The 20,604-nt window shown below is 44.9% G+C and overlaps 1 protein-coding gene and 1 long non-coding RNA gene across 2 annotated transcripts in view; one reads left to right on the forward strand and one right to left on the reverse strand.

Moving 5' to 3' along the window:
• Positions 1 to 20,604, reverse strand: part of RGL3 (ral guanine nucleotide dissociation stimulator like 3) — a 577,979-nt gene that overhangs the window by 514,942 nt on the left and 42,433 nt on the right. The gene's annotated exons all lie outside the window — the stretch shown is intronic.
• The window catches only part of LOC138447807 (uncharacterized), a 172,046-nt gene that overhangs the window by 127,749 nt on the left and 23,693 nt on the right, over positions 1 to 20,604 (forward strand). The window lies entirely within an intron of this gene.

A 20,604-nucleotide genomic window follows, 5' to 3' on the forward strand; every position in this document is an offset into this window, starting at 1 on the left:
TACACCCTCATTCAAGCCGAGGCTTCACACTACTCAGTCATCTCGTCCCTTTGACAATTTGCTAGTACAATGTACAAAACGTTAACAAATATATTCTTGAACTCCTTTTGTTCGGTGACCAGATTGGTACAAAGGAGAAATGGCGCCTCCAGTTCCCATGCAATCCAGTTCATCTTTGTTAGCATTTCTTGCGTTGTTTTTGCCGTGTTAGTAGCAGTGATATTACTATATTGCAAAACCAGCTCCTCTCATTCGCTGTCACCAGAAGAGGTTTCCGAAAGGGAAGCACATTTTGCAGGATCGGGTTATGCAGATAAATTTGTAGCAATGATGTTTTCACCACTGGAATTCACAGGACGGAATGCAATCCGTAAATGTCTATACAATGATTCAGAAGGATACCATTGTAATCAACGTCAAGAGTTGCCCGAAGAAGTAATAGTAATAATGGGACTCTTGACAACAATGTGCCTGTTTTCATATGCAACAGCGGGTACCCCCCCCCCCCAGCCAAGTCCACGCTGCCAAGAAAACCTAGGATGGAAGGCTGGCCCCCACTTGCCCCTACTTCTTTATAATTTGTTCCCTTTTTTTTGTTGCAACGGAAGCTTTTTTTGGCGCATGAGCTGTGGATGGGCCTTTGGCCTCATTTCCACATAAGATTAGCCGCACTGCGGAGTCCATAACAGACCTGCCTCCACACGTTCATGAAATGTACGGGTTGCAGAAATCAACGTAAGAAGCAGCAAACCAGGTTTAGAAAAAGCACATTGCGGTACACGCAGCAGGTGAAGATTCGACAGGTGGGGCTTTCACAGTTGCATACCTGAGTCAGTATTGGTTCATCAAGGTCCAGTAAGATGATAATGGGCCCTCCTCTTCTGCTCACTGCTTATCTGCAAATCTGCACTCTGCCAGCACTCGCCGAATGCGTGCGCTCGCCCTTCTTAAGCAGTTCCTGGATTGGGAGGCGGAGCTTCCTCCACAACAGCCAATCAGGCCGGAGAGAAGGGAAAAACGCTGCAAATTCGCTCAACGGCACAGCCTTCACAGAGATAGTAGTGCTGCAAATCTGCACTCTGCCAGCACTCGCCGAATGCGTGCGCTCGCCCTTCTTAAGCAGTTCCTGGATTGGGAGGCGGAGCTTCCTCCACAACAGCCAATCAGGCCGGAGAGAAGGGAAAAACGCTGCAAATTCGCTCAACGGCACAGCCTTCACAGAGATAGTAGTGCTGCAAATCTGCACTCTGCCAGCACTTGCTGAATGCAAATTTCTATATCAAAAAAAGATTTTTCATAATTTGCATATACATTTTTATATACATTTGTATATACATTTTTTTATTAAAGATATAGCAAAATTACTTGATACCATTCTCCGCTTCATACCAGATTGGGGCGGAACCCCTCTGCGACATCACAGCGTCACTCTCCAAAACCCTAGGTTCACAGTCCCTGTCTTCAGAGCTCACTTCGCCCTCAACTCTCGGCCGGGCAACACAGCCACCCGCTGCTCTCATCTTTATATAGATTATTATATAAAATGTATATTCACTTATATCAAATCATCGCAAACAGTATCAAAAACATCTCACTTTATATAAAAATATACATGTTATATAAAATTGATATCTTTGATATCTTTTTTTATATCAAATGTGTATTAAGTTTATATCAAAGCATATGAAAAGGGGGCGGGACTAAGACCAGAAACTGTGGGCATGGCCACCTGTCGAAATTTTGATGGACACAAAAGGGGGATCCTTCTCCTACTCTCATTGTAGTCCCTTGAGATATTTTTGTCAACCAAGTAAGATGTCCTTTTAAGTAAAGTGACATCCTGAAATCTATACCTCAACTTCTGCAATAAATGCTTGAAATTACAAGCAACGTAAAGAAAAAAGTGCCAACTACATGGCCATCAGTTTTGACGAACCTGGCTTTTTAAAGGCAAATAACGCATGAATACTAACAAAACTATTATATCTAGTGGGATTCAGTTGATTTGTAAACAGAAGTAGCCAATACGAGAGTAATGCTTAAAGGTAGGGCTGGTTCCCATGTGCAATCTGTATGTTTATTGAATAGATCCCTCAGTGAGCTTAAATGATAGGCTGGTCTAATTCAATCTTTGAACTTGGAGCACCTGCAGAGGGGTGAATTCTTTTGCATTTGACGAGTCTGTATAAGCTGCTGAATCGGTCGGACAACATAGAGGGTTTAAGCTGAAGATAAGCCACTTATCTCCAGCAGAGTTCATTACTTTAATCTCGAAAGATCGAATCGGTAGACCAATGGAGTGATATAAATATGAAACAATACATGCGATAGTGCACAATCCTGCAGGACCCCATACTTTAGAGAAACCTCTGACTTGGAAGGTGGAATATAAACCGCTTGCTGTCTATTAGACAGGAAAGACTTAAACCAGTTAAGAACTGCCTCATTGACTCCCAGATTATTTAGTCCGGAAAGGGCAAAGATGAACGGGTATCAAGTGATAATGTTGCAAATGGCCACAAGGTGGTGATATTTCCTTAAGAATGCACCCTCCAGACAATCAAACACTCCTCCCATATATTCTAGGACTACATGGGGTATCCGGCGTTGCCCGTGTCCTGATTGAGTGGTGTCTCATGTGCCCTGGAGAATATTGCTCTTGTCCTCAAGTCTGCAAGTCTTGCTTCAGTTTGCTCTGGCATCTCATTTGCCCTGGAGAAAGTTGCTCTTGTCCTCTGGTCGGCAAGTCGTGCTGCTGTTTGTTGTTGTGTTTCAGAAGCTCTTGATATTGATTTTCACTTTGCATCAGATGTAGCTTTTCCACGTGATGTTCTTTTTTGAGCGGCAGGTTTCAGTCACTTAATGGCTTCAGCACATTTGAGAAAATGTCCACGAAAGATTGATTGATTGTACTCTCTTCTCGTGAATGAACTGAAGTAAACTGTAACCTTGCCATTTCCCATATTTCGTGGCGCGAAATTCAGGTTTTTTTTTCACTTTAAAAATGCTTTAATAAACAGTTTCAAACTGTATACAGTAGTAATAAATGTTAAAGCAATAACCAACATTTCAAACATTTTGCTTCAGACACTTTTCCAAATTTTGCCTCATTCTAGTACCTTCTGTAGTGCATAGATGTGAGCATCAATAAATGAGGGTGTCTACGGAGTGCATTTTTTGCATTCAAACATAGACTACAATCTTGCCCCAGACAAATGAGGAATCCATGCAAAATTTGGTAACAGTAGGGTCAACCGTGTGGATTTATATAACCGGACAAACATACACAAATAAGCCCTTTTTTTTTTGTTGCATTGAAACAGACTACGATCTTGCTCCAACAAAAGAGGAATCCTTGCAAAATTTGGTAGACGTGGGTTGAACAGTGTGTATTTGTATAGAGACAGACACAGACACACAGACCACACACAGACACACACACACACACACACACACACCCACCATAGGTCACCGAAGATAGTGGTGGCAACCTATTCCGACCCACATAGGGGACAAACACATACCCCTGAACGCAAGACTCATACCTGCTGTCCTGCCTCCCCAACACACATCTCTGAACACAAGACCCACACCTGGCATCCTGCCTCCCCAACACATACCTCTGAACACAAGATCCGTACCTGCTTCCCTGCCTCCCCAACGCACACCACTGAACACAAGACCCACACCTGGCATCCTGCCTCCCCAACACATACCACTGAACACAAGACCCACACCTGGCATCCTGCCTCCCCAACACATACCTCTGAACACAAGACCCATACCTGGCGTCCTGCCTCCCCAACGCACACCACTGAACACAAGACCCACACCTGGCATCCTGCCTCCCCAACACATACCACTGAACACAAGGCCCACACCTGGCATCCTGCCTCCCCAACACATACCACTGAACACAAGACCCACACCTGGCATCCTGCCTCCCCAACGCATACCTCTGAACACAAGATCGATACCTGCTTCCCTGCCTCCCCAACGCACACCACTGAACACAAGGCCCACACCTGGCATCCTGCCTCCCCAACACATACCACTGAACACAAGACCCACACCTGGCATCCTGCCTCCCCAACACATACCTCTGAACACAAGACCCATACCTGGCGTCCTGCCTCCCCAACGCACACCACTGAACACAAGACCCACACCTGGCATCCTGCCAGTTAGGCAATCAGAGATGAGAGAGGGAGAGGAGGTGGCCGAGGGAAGCCTGAAAATGAGTTGAGTGTCATCAGCATAGCACTGGAAATTTGAGCAGAAAATGCCAATGCAATGGGTGAGAGTTGCCAGGTATTGGTTGAAAAGCCAGGGCTAGAGGTTAGACCCTTGGGGAACACCACAGGTAGAGAAGAAGAAAGATGATAGGAAGGACCCAAGTTGGACCTGGGAGGGTCGATCAGAGAGGAAAGAGGTCAGCCAGGCCAGAGCCTGATCAGTGATACCCAGGTTATCATAGAGACGGTTGAGTAGGATGGTATGGTTGACCGTGTCGAAGGCAGAAGAAATATCGAGTAGGATGTGGACAGAGGGAATGTTAGAGTCAAGGTTGGAGAGCAGATCTTCACGGATGTTCAGGAGAGCAGTTTCCGTGCTTCTGGCAGCTCTGAAACCAGACTGCTGGTCATTGAGACAGCCAACAAAATCGGAATGAAGGTTAAGCTGAGGGATGGCCAGCTTTTCCAGGAGTTTGCCCAGAAAGGGAGTAATGGAAATTGGGCGATAGCAGGACAAGAAGGATCGGGTGTGGGTTTCTTGAGAAGAGGATGCACAAGGGAATGCTTCAGAGGGGAGGGGAAGGATCCTAAGGCAAAGGAGTGGTTGCAAAAATCGGCAAGGGCCGGAGCAAGGGTGTCAATGTGGTCCTTGATGGTTTTAGAGGAACAGGGATGAACCTGTTTTGACGAGGCTTTCATAGATCGGACTTGTATAGCGACCTCATCGGGGGAGAAAAGAGGAAAAGAGAGAAGTAGGGTGGGGAGGTGGCTGAAGGGGGGTCGGCAAGCACAGACGGAGAGGGGAGAGGAGGGGCAGGGGAGGAGAAGGTGGACAGGATGTTGTGGGTTTTTGAGATAAAGTGAGAGGCAAGGGCATTGCAAAGAGCCTGGGAGGTAACAGGAGGGGTAGGGACTGTATCAGAGTTGGCAAGCTCCTTGCAGATTTTAAAGAGTTTGGCCGAGTTGTTAGATGCTGCAGAGACACGGGCTTCAATGTGGACTCTCTTCTTGGTGGGGACAGAGTCAGTATTGCCTTTGGAGCAGGTGACAGGCCAGTTTGTCAGAGGATGAACAAGAAGCCCTCCATTTCCTCTCAGCCGCCCTACACTTACGTTTAAGTGTAGCTAGGTTGGAGTCATACCAGGAATTGCACTTGGGTTTGGACTTCAAACGAATCCTCATGACAGGGGCAAAAGCATGAAGAGTATCAGAAATGGAAGAGTAGAGCAGAGACATGGCTGTGTCAGGATGTGAGACAGCCAGAGGTGGGGGGAGAGAAGGTGGCGAACGAAAGCCTCAATTGACACACGCTTCATGGGCCAGATGTCCGAGAAGGTAGGTGGCAGTGTTGGAGTAGGCTTGGCTTTGGGGGAAGAGAGGGAGAGATGAGAGGAGAGGAGGGAATGATTGCTCCAGGAGAGATGAGTGGTCAGAGGGATGGAGAGGAGAGGTCAGAGGAGATCAAGACATCGAGTGTGTGCCCTGCAGAGTGAGTCAGGCCAGAGGCGAGGATGGACAGGGAGAGGGAGTCGCAGAGGTCACAGAGGAATACAGAGGGGGAACAATACTAGGACATAAGTAATTATGTAACAAAGGACAATACTAAACCATGAGTAATTACAATACTGAACAATAAGTAATCACAACAGTCACAACCATGGTCACAGCAAGCATTCCCCCTCCACCACCTTTCATGGCAGAACCAGGAAACCTCCCAATAAGGTGGGAAAGGTGGAAAAGAATGTTTGACACGTACCTGTTTGCCATGGGGGGAGGGGCACATTTGCCCCTGCAAGGAAACACGCTTTGCTATTACACAACTTGGGAATTGAAGTATGTTGTGAATCTGAAGGCTTGTCAGAACCCACAACTGAGGGTTCGAGTGATTTGGGTGACTTCACAAAAGCAGTCAGAATGTTACAGGAACATTATGAGCCAAAGAAGAATATAACATTTGAGAGGCATACATTCCTCCAGAGACGACAAGAGTTTGCAGAACCAGTTGAGGGTTATGTGGCTGCCCTACGCACCCTCAGTCACACCTGTGTATTTGGGCAATTGACAAATTCTCTCATTAGAGATCAGTTAGTGAGGTGCATAAACAATGCTAAAATTCCAAAGAAATTATTGGCAAAAGATCTGTCACTTGAACAAGCAGTGGAGCTTACTTGCAGCATCGAACAGACTGCTCACTATATGAGAGATATGAGAAATGAGCAAGGAGGGAGTGAGATTTGTGCTCTGAGAAACAGAAGAAGCAACGAAGAAAGGAAAGAATTATGTTGCTTTAAATGTGGTTACACTGGGCATGTCTTTTCGAGCCTATTCTGCCCAGCAAGGAATGCATCTTGAATAAAATGCAAACACAAAGGACACTTTGCCAAAGTGTGCTAGGAATTAGCAGTAAATACCATTGAACAGACGCCAACCAAGCCGGAGCAAGAAGTGGCACAACTGTCATTGACAAAAAACAAAAGCACGAATGTCTGATATGTATTTGAAATCTCAGCTCTGGTCGGAGGAAAGAAGGGTCCTTCAGATGAGTTTCGCATGAATGGGAAATCATTAATGATGACGGTGGACAGTGCTTCTCCTTGGACAATTACCTCTGGTGAAACCTTCACGAACATCAATGGTGGAAGAGTACCGGACCTACTGGAACATGAAATTCGACCACATGGTTATGGAGAAGTTGAAATAGGAATGTTGGGGAACTTCAATGCTGAAATAGAATATAAAGGCCATAGTTACAAAGAAGAACTCTGTGTAGCAGAAAAAGGATCTTCCCTATTAGGGTGGGATGATATGAAATGGCATTTATTATGCGCCTATACACACGTGTTTCAAGGCGCAACGAGGCAAGGGAGGGGAAACAGTGGGAAGACAGTGACAATGATCTTACTTGGCCAGGTGTCATTCAGATCGCGCAAGTGCAGGGGAATGGCAAGGGGAAAGTATATTTAGGAAGAGAGAGTTGAAGGTATTGAGACCAGGAACAAGCAAACCTGAGTATTCGCATTCAAACAAATTAACATGAACCGATAGCAATTGCGGAGGTCCAAGACAAATGAGAAAGCAAATTCCCAGAAGTTTTCTCGGAGGAGTTCAAAGGCTTCAAACACTGCATAAAACTGATAGCCGATGGCAATCTAGTAACACACAACGTACGTCCTGTACCTCACCACTTGCGAGGGAAACTGAAGGAAGAATTAGACACATTACTAGAAAAGGGCGTTATTGAAAGAGTAGAAGCAACAGAGTGGTTGTTTCCAGTGTTATTGGTGGCAAAACAAAATGGGAATTTGAGACTTTGTGTAGATCTCAGAGATTTGAACAAAAATATTCTAGTAGATCGACATCCCCTGCCAGTGATCTCGGAGGCCTTAGCACTTCTAAAAGATGCTAAACAATTTACAGTGATTGATCTTTCTGCAGCGTATCATCAGGTACCATTACTAAAATCTTGCCAAGAACTTACATCATTTATTATGCCTGAAAGAACCTTCATTTTATTTATTTATTCTTTAATGTGATATAGATTGAATAAAAATTCAAACTTTACACATATTACAATTTATAAACAGTAGTATCAAATCATGAATATTCAAGAGTATACATCAACATTAAGCACTAAAAGAGAAAGGAAAAAAGAAACACAATTAAAAAGAAGGAAGAATTACACAACTTTCCTTATAATATTTACACATAGTCATACGTAGAAGTTTTTGCATAAAACAATTTGTGACCTGAGTAAAAATGAGTATAATTAATCAAAAGCACCTTCCTATAGCACATAGAGTGCCCAATCAGAGTTTTAGCGTCCCCAGTATTAAGATGGTTCTAGTCTGAGAGCCAGACCTAGTTCCACTTGTTGCCATACATTATATAGTGCAATGAATAAGTGCATGTTGCAGGTGTTAGTGCAGTACAGCCAGAATGACAATTCAGATATAGTTGTAGGATCATGCACAAATTCACCCAGATAATGTAGGATAGTATCATTCAATGTTTGGCATTCAGTGAGAAGATGTCTGGCTGTCTCTAGACATTCTAGTGATTTACAGAGGCGGCATGTTCGTTCTTCCGTAGGGATGTTCTCCCAGGCTCCTGCCAAATATAGGGTAGGCAATTGTTCAAATCGGAACAAGATGATAAAGCGTCTAAGCCTTCTAGTGGGACAGAGGTGTATAGGTAGGCTTGAGGTTTCATGTAATTATACAGTCTGTATTTCACAAAATGATAGGTCTTAAGACTGCTTAGGTGAGCAAAATTCTCAAGCCAATCCCAAAGGTCCACTTTTTTTCCAAGTGCATTTAGGGTTTCCTTAGTGACAGTAGCCCCTCTGTGTGTCCAACCAATGTCTGTTAGAAATTTAGTCATATCTTTATGTAGGGGCGAGGTGGTATATTACTTAGTCAATTCCTGATAGATCACGGTCAATAAGGAATTGGGAGAGCCATTTACCATCTTAAGGAACAATTCTGCTCTTCTTTTCAGTACCATCGCTTTCAGTGAGGGAAGGCCAAATTCAAGTCTAATTAGGGCCATCGGGACACCCGAGGGTAATCCCAATATTCGTCGCCAGAACTTGCCCTCCATCACTTGAAGCCACGCTAGGTCCAATGTAAGCAGCGACTCAAGGCCATAGATGATCATGGGGGCAAGGACTTGAGTATACAAATGGCGGGTACCCCAAAGAGTGAAGCCACCCTGCTTATTGGTGAAAGATGAAATTAATGCAGTGACTTGCATTGCCCTAGTAATGCCGTCCTGTATACAGAGCAGATAATTGCCCTGAGGCTCAATTTCCACTCCTAGATAACGATAGGATGGCGCATACAGTATGAGGTTTTTATGCACTATCAGATTCACTCGGGATACTCTTTTTCTTGTGAATCTGAGCACCTTTGTCTTATCTAGTTTAATGGTCAGACCATTAATCCTGGCATAGTCCCATAAAATAGAAGCAGAACGCCTAAGGCCGCCTATGATGTTATCAAACACAACCAGATCATCCGCGTACGCTAATACCACACATGGCGCTTCACCAATTTTGTGAGGGCAATTATCGGCCTCGGCTAATACTGCAGGGATGTCGTACACATACAGATTGTAGATAAGAGGTGCTGTGACGCAACTTTGCTTTACCCCCCCTATTTTGGATCACGTTTCTGGTCCTAATGCCTTCCTGGTTTAATCGGAGGCATGCCGAGGTATTTTGGTGGAGCAGTCTAAGGTAGTATAGTAGCCCTGAAGGGCATCCCAATATTTTGAGCTTAGTCCATAACCTCGCTAGAGGGATGGAGTCGAAGGCAGTCTTAAAATCGATATAAAGGGCATACAGCGGAGGCTGTCCCCTACTAAGCGCCCGTGTGCGTAATATGTCCATGACCAATAGGTTATGTGAAGTGGAAAAATCTTGCCTGAAACCACATTGGAATCTACTAAGTATTTTGGTGTTTTCTACCCATTTTTGCATCTCACTGAGTAGTAGCAAGGCAAAAAGTTTTCCTGTGATGTCAAGTATGGATAAAAGCCTATAATTATTGGGATCAGTGCGACTGCCTTTTTTAAATACAGGGATAAGAATGGCAGTTTGCCAGGATCGAGGGATTATCCCCTGAGCTAGGATCTTTTGGAACAGCTGGGAGAACAGGTCGGCCCAAAATAACGGGTGGTGCTTTATCACTACATTAGCCAACCCATTAGGGCCGGGGGCTCTGGATGACTTAAGGGCAACTATTTTGTTCAAATTTGCCTCTGCTGAGACATCGAAAGGCGGATGGATAGGTGCCTTCTCTGCAAGTCTACTCCTAATCTCTCCTTCCCCTGAGTTTCAGTCCAGTAGGAATTTTACCCATATCTCCTCACTTATTGGGTTAATTAGTGGACCTTTGACCTTTTCTCTGTTCTCATTTAAGAGTGTCCATATGCTGCGGGAATTTCTAGAGCAGACAGTTTGTACAAGCTGCTGATTTCTGTTGTTTCTCTCTATTATTTTTAAGTTCTTGATATCAGCTCTATATCGATTTTTGATTTTTCTTAATTTCTCACAGTAAAGGGCTCTGTGTAGGTTCCGAGATTTCAGGCCTCGGATCTCACTTCTTAGTCTTCTCTTAGTATCCCTAATGTCCCTATTGTAGGGGAGTGTGGTGCCCCCAGTTTTTAGCATATGACCCTTTTTGGCCGTGGCATGCTGACCTGAGAATCCCAATATCCAGTCTTCTATTTCATTTACCGTCATAAGATTAAAATCACACAGGCCCTCTGAAGCGACAGATTTAAGAGCTTCAGTGGCTAATCTTATGTTTTTCTCAGACCACACTATTCTTGATCCTGTGCGGTTGGCTTGAATACTGCTTATATTCAAAGAAGGAGTAGGAAGGATCGGAAAGCGGAGTGTACAATACAGCGACGCATGGTCGCTCCATACGTTGGGCTTAACAGACATATCAACTACTCTAGTCTGCATCTCCGGGCACAAGAATAAATAATCTAATGTGCTAAATGATGATCCGTTAGACCAAGTGTATTTCCCCGGCCTATCTCCCAAGGTACGACCATTGATCATTGCAAGATCCCAAGATTCGAATAGTTGCAGCCAACGTAATGCTTCTTTTTCCCTCTTTCCATGTGTCATAATACAGATTGCGCTAAGATCAGGATTGGCGGATATACGTGCCTCATCTGTCATATGGCAATTAAAATCCCCCATGACAGCAACAGCACTGTTACCTGGTCTGAGCAACCAGGAAGACAGTAGGTCCTGTATTGCCTCCTGTAATGTGTCTCTTGCCACCGCTCCTGGAGGGTTGTAGAGATTAACTACAAGAAGTCTACCTAAGCCACTTTCATCATGATATTCAACCTCTATTGCCAAGAGCTGATCCTCGGCTTTGCACTGAATTTTTCGAGACTTAGTCGTATTAACTACCCCCGTAAGTAAGCCACCATAAGGGCGGCCCTTACAACCCCGTTTAGCAAATGATTGATGTATGACAAAACCATCTAGCAATAGGGGATCCTGTGACCATGTCTCTCGGAGACATATGCAGCTATGTTGAGACAATAAATCTGCAGAACCCTCCGACCTCAGAAGATGGGCGAAGCCTCTGCAGTTCCAGGTAAGTAATGAGAAGCATCAATGTTTCTGTAACAGTTGCGGGAGGGATTCCAACAATGTCTTAAGTATTTGCTGTATTTCGGCCAAGGCGGGATTTTCCCCTATCCCAGATTTAGACTCATTTGCCGGAGGAATAGGTGTAACAGTGCCCTCTGAATCATCAGAGAGGTCCTTCTCCTGCGGATCCACATCAATTTCTATGTCCACTGTTCTCAGTTCTTCTTTATATTTTCTGATCAATTGCGCCGTCGTCAGAAAGGTGCAGTGTAGGGCAGAGACATTGGGGTTAGGGCCCGATAAGGGTTCAATGAATAAGAAATCCTCAGATTTTAAAGCTCAGAGTTGCGGTATATGATAGAGTCTTGCTAGTATCTCAGAACGTGCCAGCCAGGGACTTTTATCACTAGGGTACAAATTCTTGATGAAACAAATGCGATTCATATTTATGTTGTTTGCTATATTCATCTGCTCAGGCGGTATGTACTCAGCGGGTTCTTCCGTCTCCCGTTTTCCGGGAATCTGCTCAGGCTGCACTAGCATACTGGATTCCAGTTCGGGCTCTGGGTCCATCTCTGAGGCTTCATCTAAGTCCATTTCATTGGACTTCTCTTCAGATATCAGCCAGTCTGTCAGAGGGCCTTTTGTCGTTGCCGCTCGTGAGGCTGCTCTCATCCTTCTTTTCCTGGCTTTTTTTGATCGAGTTTCCGGTGCCAATCTGGGCCCTGCTGTAGGAGGTTGGGCACACGTTGCAGCTGAAAGAACCTTCAAATACTGCAGAATCCCTTTGGTTTGGCTTCAGCGACCTCCGTCTTTCAGAAGGTAATGGAGAAGGTTCTTGAAGGTGTAAAGAACATCATAATATTCCAGGATGACATTTTGGTATATGCACCGTCAGTGGAAGAACATGACAAGAGTGTGAGAGAAGTACTACACAAACTAAAAGAGGCAGGATTAACTGCTCAGAGAAGCAAATTGTAAGGAAGAGAGGACTGTATTTACAGGCTAAAACGGCACGAGGACTACATTACACAGCCATGCGCATGCTTGTGCACCCTATTTAAAGGAATAGTGCGCTCAAAAATGTTGTCCCAACAGATGGACAATAATGAAAAACATGTATTAAACATAATTTTCTTGAAATGTCCTACGTAAACTTCTGAGCAAACGAGGCTCAAAGCATTTACATGGGAGCATCCATTTTGCCATTTCAGGCAGCCTCCTCAGCTCATGTTAGGCTCTGCCCTAGCGGCACTAAACAAGCAGCAAAAGCCCCCTACTGGGTGCTTTTGCTTACTGCAGCCAGAGCAGAGCTGTACATGAGCTTGGGAGGCTGCCATCACTTTCATTTTATGTTTCTGATGCTCCCCAAGCCCAGGGAAGCACAGAAAACATCAAATGAAAGGCAAACAGCCAACACGCAGCAATTATAAATACAACGTTGTTGTATTTGTGATTGCTGTAGTTGGAAAACCACAGCAATACAAAATACAACAATGTTGTATTTCTAACTGCAGCAGATTTCGCTTTGAGTCTCCTGGGCTCCCCTGGGTTGGGGGAGTCCAGGAGACTTGAAGCAAAAGCCGCCACAGTCAGAAATACAACATTGATGTATTTGTAAATACTGTGGTTTTCTTTCTACGTTTCTTGGTCTCCGGAAAACGTAGAAAGAAAACTGCAGCATTTTTAAATACAACAACGTTGTATTTAGGTTTGCTGTGGCTTCAGCTTTGAATCTCCTGGGCTCCACCAACCCGGGGGAGTCCAGGAGACTCAAAGTGAAAGCCGCTGCAGTCAGAAATACAACTTTGTTGTATTTCTAAATGCTGCAGTTTTGTTTCTACGTTTCTCGGGTTCCGGGAAACGTAGAAAGAAAACTGCAGCATTTTTAAATACAACAACGTTGTATTTAGGTTTGCTGTGGCTTCAGCTTTGAGTCTCCTGGGCTCCCCCGACCTTGGTCTAAGTTAGAAAGAAAACCACAGCATTTATTTTGCAGTGCTTTTAAAAAAGAAGGACATTTAAAGCACTTACAGCTTGTGTTAATCTCTGCTCTCAGGCAATAATTAAGCAGAAGCCACCTGCTGGTAGCTTTTGTTTATTACAGCTGGCTGGCTTTTGCTTCATTAGTGCAGCAAGGGCAGAAATTAACACAAGCACAGGAGGCTCATCCATTTCACAAAATGGCTGCCTCCTAGAGCTTTAAATCTGTGACTTTGAGCCTCATTTGCTCAAAAGTTTACATAGGAACTTTCTTAATGAATGTTTTTTATATATATTTTTGATCATGGCCCATCTTTTGAGCCAATAAAATGTTTGATGGCACTATTACTTTAATACCCTCCACAGCCTGTACTGCCTGCTGGCGATTGTTGGTGTGGCCGGCACGGGCCAGAAGAGAGCAGGTGTTAGAGTTTTATGGACCTGGGCTGACGGTGAGGAGGAGCATTCCAGGAAGCCTCTGTCCCTCACTGAGGAGACGGAGCAGATTACGGCGGTGTGACCGTCTAACGCTGGAGAAACAATGGCTGGGGAGGAGCCGGTGAGCCACCCCAGACCTCAGTTAAGTGAATGCTGGGAGTGTGGGAGTGTTGGGGTTTTTTGGAAGTCCTTACCTTGTGTGGCAAGCACAGGGTGTTTGTTGCACTCACACGCTACTTACCAGCACGCGGCAGAGAGCTACAATGCTATGTGATTAAGTGACTTCACGTGTGTTCCATTGCAACACTTCTCAGGAACTTAAGCTGGGCAAGCCGCGGAAAGTGGAATCTTGGTGTTATGAACATTGAAACGTTCTTTGCATTGTCAAGTACAAAAGCGAGGAACACATTATGTTGTTTGTGGCTGCTTGCTCTTGGTCCCATCCTTCAGGAAAGAAGTGTGTTGCTGCATGCTGCTCGCTCTAAAAGCCTTGTATGAAAGTAACCTCCTCCAGGTGACACGGCAGGAGGCTTTTGAATGACCAGTGGGTGTACCATACTGTTTGCAGGATATATGTATGCAGTTTTCTTGCTTATGTAATTTCCATGTTGTGTGCTGCAGCTGTTATCAGGAGATTCCTGATAACTCATGATGTGCTTATGTTAGTTCCTGGCTTAGGTGTGAAAGGTGTTGAGATACAGGTTGGAGGGCAATATCCGAATCAAGAAGGGTGTTAGCCCATTGTCAGGAGTAGGGATAGGAGGTTTGCACTGTTCAGGACTGTGTTTAGTTAAGCATGTTTTTCCCTTATGTTCCCCATAACTATCCAATTCAAGAGCCCTAAACCTTGTTCCAGTGACCCTAACACCCCCTACCTATCCACAACCTCTCCCCAACCCTCTTCCCCCGTTGACTGCCTCGAGGTTACCTCTGTATGCTAAAATAAGGAGCCTGTGCCAACCAAAGTGGGAGTGGTCAACTCCATTTAGCTTCCGTGGCTCGGAAGGAGTTATGGGATATTCCAGGGGTGTGACACAAATGCAAAATTGGAGTACAAATTGTGGAATATTTGGGACATAACATTTTGGCGGAAGGGATTGTCCCAAAGCACAGTCTGGTTGACACGATCAAGTAGGCTCCAGAACCCAAAGACAAGGACCAATTGCGTTCATTTTTGGGATTATCAGAGTACTGTCACAAATGTGTTGAAACTTTGTCCACGTCCCTCAAATTGTTACTACAAAAAGGTGTGAAGTCCACATGGTCTAAAGAGTGTGGAGTAGCATTTAAAAAAATCAAAGAAAATATATATAATGTCTAATGCTTATTCGTTAGGAACATTTTCAGCTAAGAGTAGAACATTCCTGAATGTTGATGCTAGCATTTTAGGATTAGGAGCCTCATTGACCCCCAAGGGATGGAAGTGGGGAGGAACGAGTGTTAGCATTTGCCTCTCGGCCTTTGAGAGGTGCAAAAGCTAATTACTCGGTTGTGGAGAGGGAAACATTAGCGGTGTTCTTGGCAATGCTACACTTCAAATTTTTCCTGGGGGGCGGCAAAGATACGTGGTAAGATCTGACCACAAACCATTAGTACAGATGATGGCCAACGTGGGATGGAGTAAAGGTCCTACAAGGATATCTAGATGGTTGTTGGGCCTGCAAGGGTATGATTTCTGGGTTTGTTACCTGCCAGGTAAGAGAAATTCAGTAGCAGATTGTCTTTTGAGAATGCCTGTAGAGTCAATGGTGCAAGAAGAATCTCATCATGTGGATGAGTCGATAGTGGCGAGCATTGAAGAAGGAGCAATATATGAGGACGAATGGGAAAATGCCACGAAGGATGATATTGTGTTGAAATCCGTTACAGAGTGGATGTTCATTGGATGGCCTGACAGAGATGAGCTAGATAGGAAGTTTGAACCTTTCTTCGAAGTGAAAGATGAATTGTCCTTAGTAGGAACTAAAATAAGGAGGAAAGTGTAGTTTGTGCCTCCAGAAATATATTAGGAAAAGGTTGACTGAGCTGGCGCATCAAGGTCATTTAGGAGTAATTGGCACAAAAATGATATTACGTCTGAGTTATTGGTGGCCAGCTATGAACAGATTAATAGAAAGGGATGTAAGTGACTGCGTAGAGTGTGCTTTGAGTGACAAAAGCAAGGTTGTGCTGGAGACCCCTTTAATTCTAGAAGAAGTACCACCCCAACCTTTGCAATGAGTAGAAGTAGCTGTAATGAGTCCCAGTCAGGGTTTGGGGAAGATACCACATGTTTGTAATGGTAGATTACCACTCAAAATAGGTAGAGTGGATAGGTGTGAGAGAGGCCACCACAAGTGAACTAGTCAGATTCTTAGAAAATGTTTTATTTAGAAAAGGGTTTCCTGGCACGCTAGTGACAGATAATGGATTGTAATTTACCTCTGAAATGATGAGAACATTTTTTGTGCAAGTACAATATCAAACATGTGAAGACAGCTCTATATCACCCCAGGACAAACGGCTTAGTGAAGAGGGTGAACAGATGTATCAAAGGAGGGATTCTTTTGGTGCTGAGAGCGGCTTTACCATGGAAGGTGGTACTGAGACAATTGGTTTGGGGTTATTGCATCACACCACATTCACTAATGAAAATGTCGCTGTTTGTTTCATTGAAGGGACGTGAACCACGGACCAAAGTGTGTCCAGGTTGGTTGGGGGTGGCAACACCTGTGTGGGTGGATCGTGACGAGGTAATGAAGGTAATTCAAAGAGGACAAGAACATTATAAAAGACTGTTTGATAACTTGCATGGGGTAAAAGATCACAAATGGTCAGTTGGAGATACGGTTTGGATCAAAAATCCTCGCATAGGACCAAAATGTCTGCAGAGCAGGCTTTTGGGGCAGAAGATGATTTCTGCTGTAAAGGAAGGGGTGGTGATTGTTGAGGGAGGTGAAGTATAGTCTAAAGGCGCGCTGGCCCCATACAAGGAGTTGGCGGGGAGTAGTGATGGGAATGGTGTGATAGGTTTGGAAATTAATGATGCTCCAGGACAGGAGTCTTGTGTTGGAAACGGGATGAGTTGTAGAGAAAGAAGAATGACAAGACGCTTGAAAGATTTAATTCAATAGCTCATTGTTTTCTGTTGTTTACAGCTTGGTGAAAAACCACAAATGTTTCTATTGTTTACACTTGGGGAATCTCACTAATGTAAAAGGTTCAATAGGGTGTGTCATCATTTTATACACGAGTTAATTATTAACTTACAAATTACATTATTAGGATTATGTGGGGGGGAGATATGTTATGTCCTGATTTACTCATGTTCTGAGTTCCCTGTAACCATAACCCACAAATGAATGTAGTTGTGTCATGTTCTGAGTTCCATGTAACCACATTCCACAATAGAATGTATTTGTGTCATTTAGAGTGCTTGGATTCAAGAGTTGACTGTTAGTGTGTTGGAGTCAGCAGCACAGGCTGTGGCTCCGTGGGCTCCAATAAAGGAGCTTGCTTGACTCACCAAAGTGTCATCTTTTCAGAATCCAAGTTAACATCATGTGACCAATGAAAGCCCACGTCTTTTACTTTTGGTGCTGTACCTGGCTGCTCCCTGCGCCCCACAACACAAAACCTATAGGAAGTGTCCTCCTAATGCTTAGCGAGAATGATTTACTAAAGATAGAAGTAGCAAACCTTTATCATTATCACACACTTAAGTGAGGTCAAGCCGGGATTTGAGTCTAGTGTGCACTCGTCCAGGCCCCATACAAATATGTGATAATATGACTTTTAAGAGATACACTTATATTCTGTTCCATAGAGCTGAGTTAAACCGTACAAGTACTGGAATGCAAAGTTATGACAGTGCAACCAAAATCTCCACTCCCCTACTTCCAAGACTGAAAGACACATAACAATAAAAGACAAAACGGGGGCAAGGTCACCTATTTGCAATCCCTGTTGTATGTGTGTTAAAGCAGCAGACAACATATAAAGAAATCCGTTTTGGAAGGGGAGAGGGCCATTTTATAACCTTGTCTTGGATTAATGCACATATCTTGTAATTAATTGGGTCTGGGGGCAGAGAGTTTTTCCGTAACAAATGTGGCCATCTAGCCCGTGTCACCAAAAGAATCAGATCTGATCCGTCACAAAGGTCTATTGTCTCCTCGCCTTCTGCGTGCCATGCGCTGGCTGTGCAACCAAACAGCTTCCCATTCAGATGCTAAGCTGGCAGCTGGGAGGCCAGTGCTTCATTGCAAAGTACCAGGGCTTACATATATCCTAACACACCCATGACACGTCAGGATGGGCAGGGCGCACCAACCACAGCTGCTCCCTATGCTGTCAACATATATGGGGTTAAAGCAGCAACTCGCACTGGCTTATTATGGTTGGCAAATGTATTCACTGCGGCAGAAGTGACACATGTCTTGACATGAGACGCATGTTTACGTGTGCCTTTAAACACAATCAACATTTACATTTTGCTCTGATTCTATCGGTGTTAATTATGTGAGGCCGGCAGTTAAAATAATAACGTTGCCAAAACACCACCACATCATAATCAAACTGTGTCTGAGAAAATAAGTGCCGGGGCTCAGAAATAAGTGCCAGGGCTGAGTCCTGGAAAACACCCATACAACTTAAGCCCTGAATGAGATGTGTTAAATGCCAGGAGGCTTTGCTCCATTTCAATCTGCAAGGACTACACGGCTCTGTGTGAGGCAGTGGCGTGTCCAGGGATGGCACGTGCTACTCCTGGAATCTGATTGGCCACCCCAGGTGCCACCTCATTATCCTAAACTATGATCATTATGTGCGTGTGCGCTCGTACTTCATGCCACCCCTGCATAGGTCCGCACCCCCACTTGGGCCAACCTAGTCAAAAGAAGAGTCTGGCCATGCCACTGGGGTGTGGGTGGAGCGGGACGGGCATGTGATGAAAATAAGACCCCAGGCAGATGCTGATCAGCCAAGTGATATGAGTGAATAAAAGACTGGCCCATGTAAGAGGAAGGGGCACGTCATGGGGGGAGGGAGCGGGAGAAGGGAAGAAGGGGTGGTGGGGGGCAGTCATGGAGTGAAGCGATAAAGAGAAGTTAGAACCGAAGATGGCTCCTGAGTTGTTATTGAATGCGTGTGCAAGCCCCAAAAGGGGGGGCTAACACCAAGCACGCTTATTTGTTAATATATTATTTGTTTGCGGGGCGAGCCAGTAGGGCTTGGCCTGTGTTTTGTTCACAGGTGGCTTGAAACCCTAGTCTGTCACGTGGCCCCGGTTGGCCCCAGCACTGCTTGGCTCGGCCATCTCTAATAGTCAACAATATGTTATTTGATTGGAACAATGGCTCGTATAAATCCTCTCTTCTACCTCTTCAAATTATCACTCCCTGTTTTAAAAAAAAGCATTCTACTTTCATTGGGTGAAATTGTATATTAGCATTGCAGTCCTTCCTCCGTCGGCTATACTTGCTGTTCATCGGTGGAGTAATACAAAATGTGGGTGCTGCCCTTGTGAACCATCCCGAGGTCCCCCCACAAGCTCCTCAACAAAGCACAGGACGTGCCACACTCGGGCCGGCTTGGACCAGCACGCATGCACAATGCCCTTGATTTTCATGCCGCTGCAGAGGAATGCGCACACTGCACTAGGTGAAAGTAGTATGTTTTTTAATCAGAGCTTAAATCTTTCACTTAATGTAGAAACAAGGGGTGGTGGCTACCCCCTCTCACCCAAATGTACTGACGACTGGGGAATTTTTCAATTGGAGGGGCGTAAATATTTGCCACAAGTAAGCAAGAGTGACCGGGCATTGCGAAGGAGCTGGAACCAATGCCATTGTTTTTTAATAATGGGTTCAAATGATGCATATACAGCACACTTTCTGTGAAAAACTGGCTAAAATGCCTTACAGTTTTGTAGAGTAACTCATGAAAAAACCCAATAAATGCAAGTCACAAGCAGTGTATGCCTTTCCACACAATACATGCTAGTGTAAAAAGAAATGTCACGCTGGCTGTGCCCATACATTTCCATGCTGGCTCCACCAACATAGGCCAGTATTCCCATATAAGAACACTCATGTTTGCTTCTCGTGCAAGTGCCTTAAAGTTGCAGGCACAACCGCGCCTCTCTCCCCAGAGTGTGAGCACTAGTGTACCCCCCCCCACCGCAGATAAGCCTGACAGCTGACACACCTGGTCCACTCCTGGTCCAGGCCTTCCACAGCTCCATGCGTCAGCCAGATGAGCCTGCTCCCTTACCCACCTGCTCATTTCCTGCTCACTGTCCTTTTGGCCTCCTGCAGGTGTCTGCGCAATTGCCACCCTCTCGCCGGGCACCATCTACGCCCAGGCATCTTACCCCAAGCTGTAGTGGCCTATGTCTTTCTACTGCCTTGTCCCCTTGCCTTTGCTTTGCTGGATGTGCTGGATGTGGAAATGCACCCTCCTTAAAGTCAGTGCTTAATTTGTAAATACATAAGTGCCAGAGCCCAAATATTTTATAGCACTCCTGTGACACGGCGGGCGGGCAGTTCGCCACCACTGTTGCCACCACCCATAGTTGCTTTCCTCCGTGTCAGCATACTTGGGGTTACACTACAAGCTCGCACCTGCTCATTGTGCTTGATGGACACACTGACCATCACCACTTCATAATTAAAGTGAGTTTGAAACAATAAGTGCTCAAAAATAAGTGCCAGGGCTGAGCCCTGAGAAACACCCCCACAAATGTAGCGGTGCAAGTTAAAGTTATTTCGGTTTGGTATGGGTCAATAATTTGGCAAAGCGGACTCCAACTGGGAGTCTGCTGAGCTCGCCATCAGGTCTGCCATACTG

This window comes from Ambystoma mexicanum, chromosome 3q (assembly GCF_040938575.1).
Source record: "Ambystoma mexicanum isolate Mex_15411 chromosome 3q, UKY_AmexF1_1, whole genome shotgun sequence".
Lineage (NCBI taxonomy): Eukaryota > Metazoa > Chordata > Amphibia > Caudata > Ambystomatidae > Ambystoma > Ambystoma mexicanum.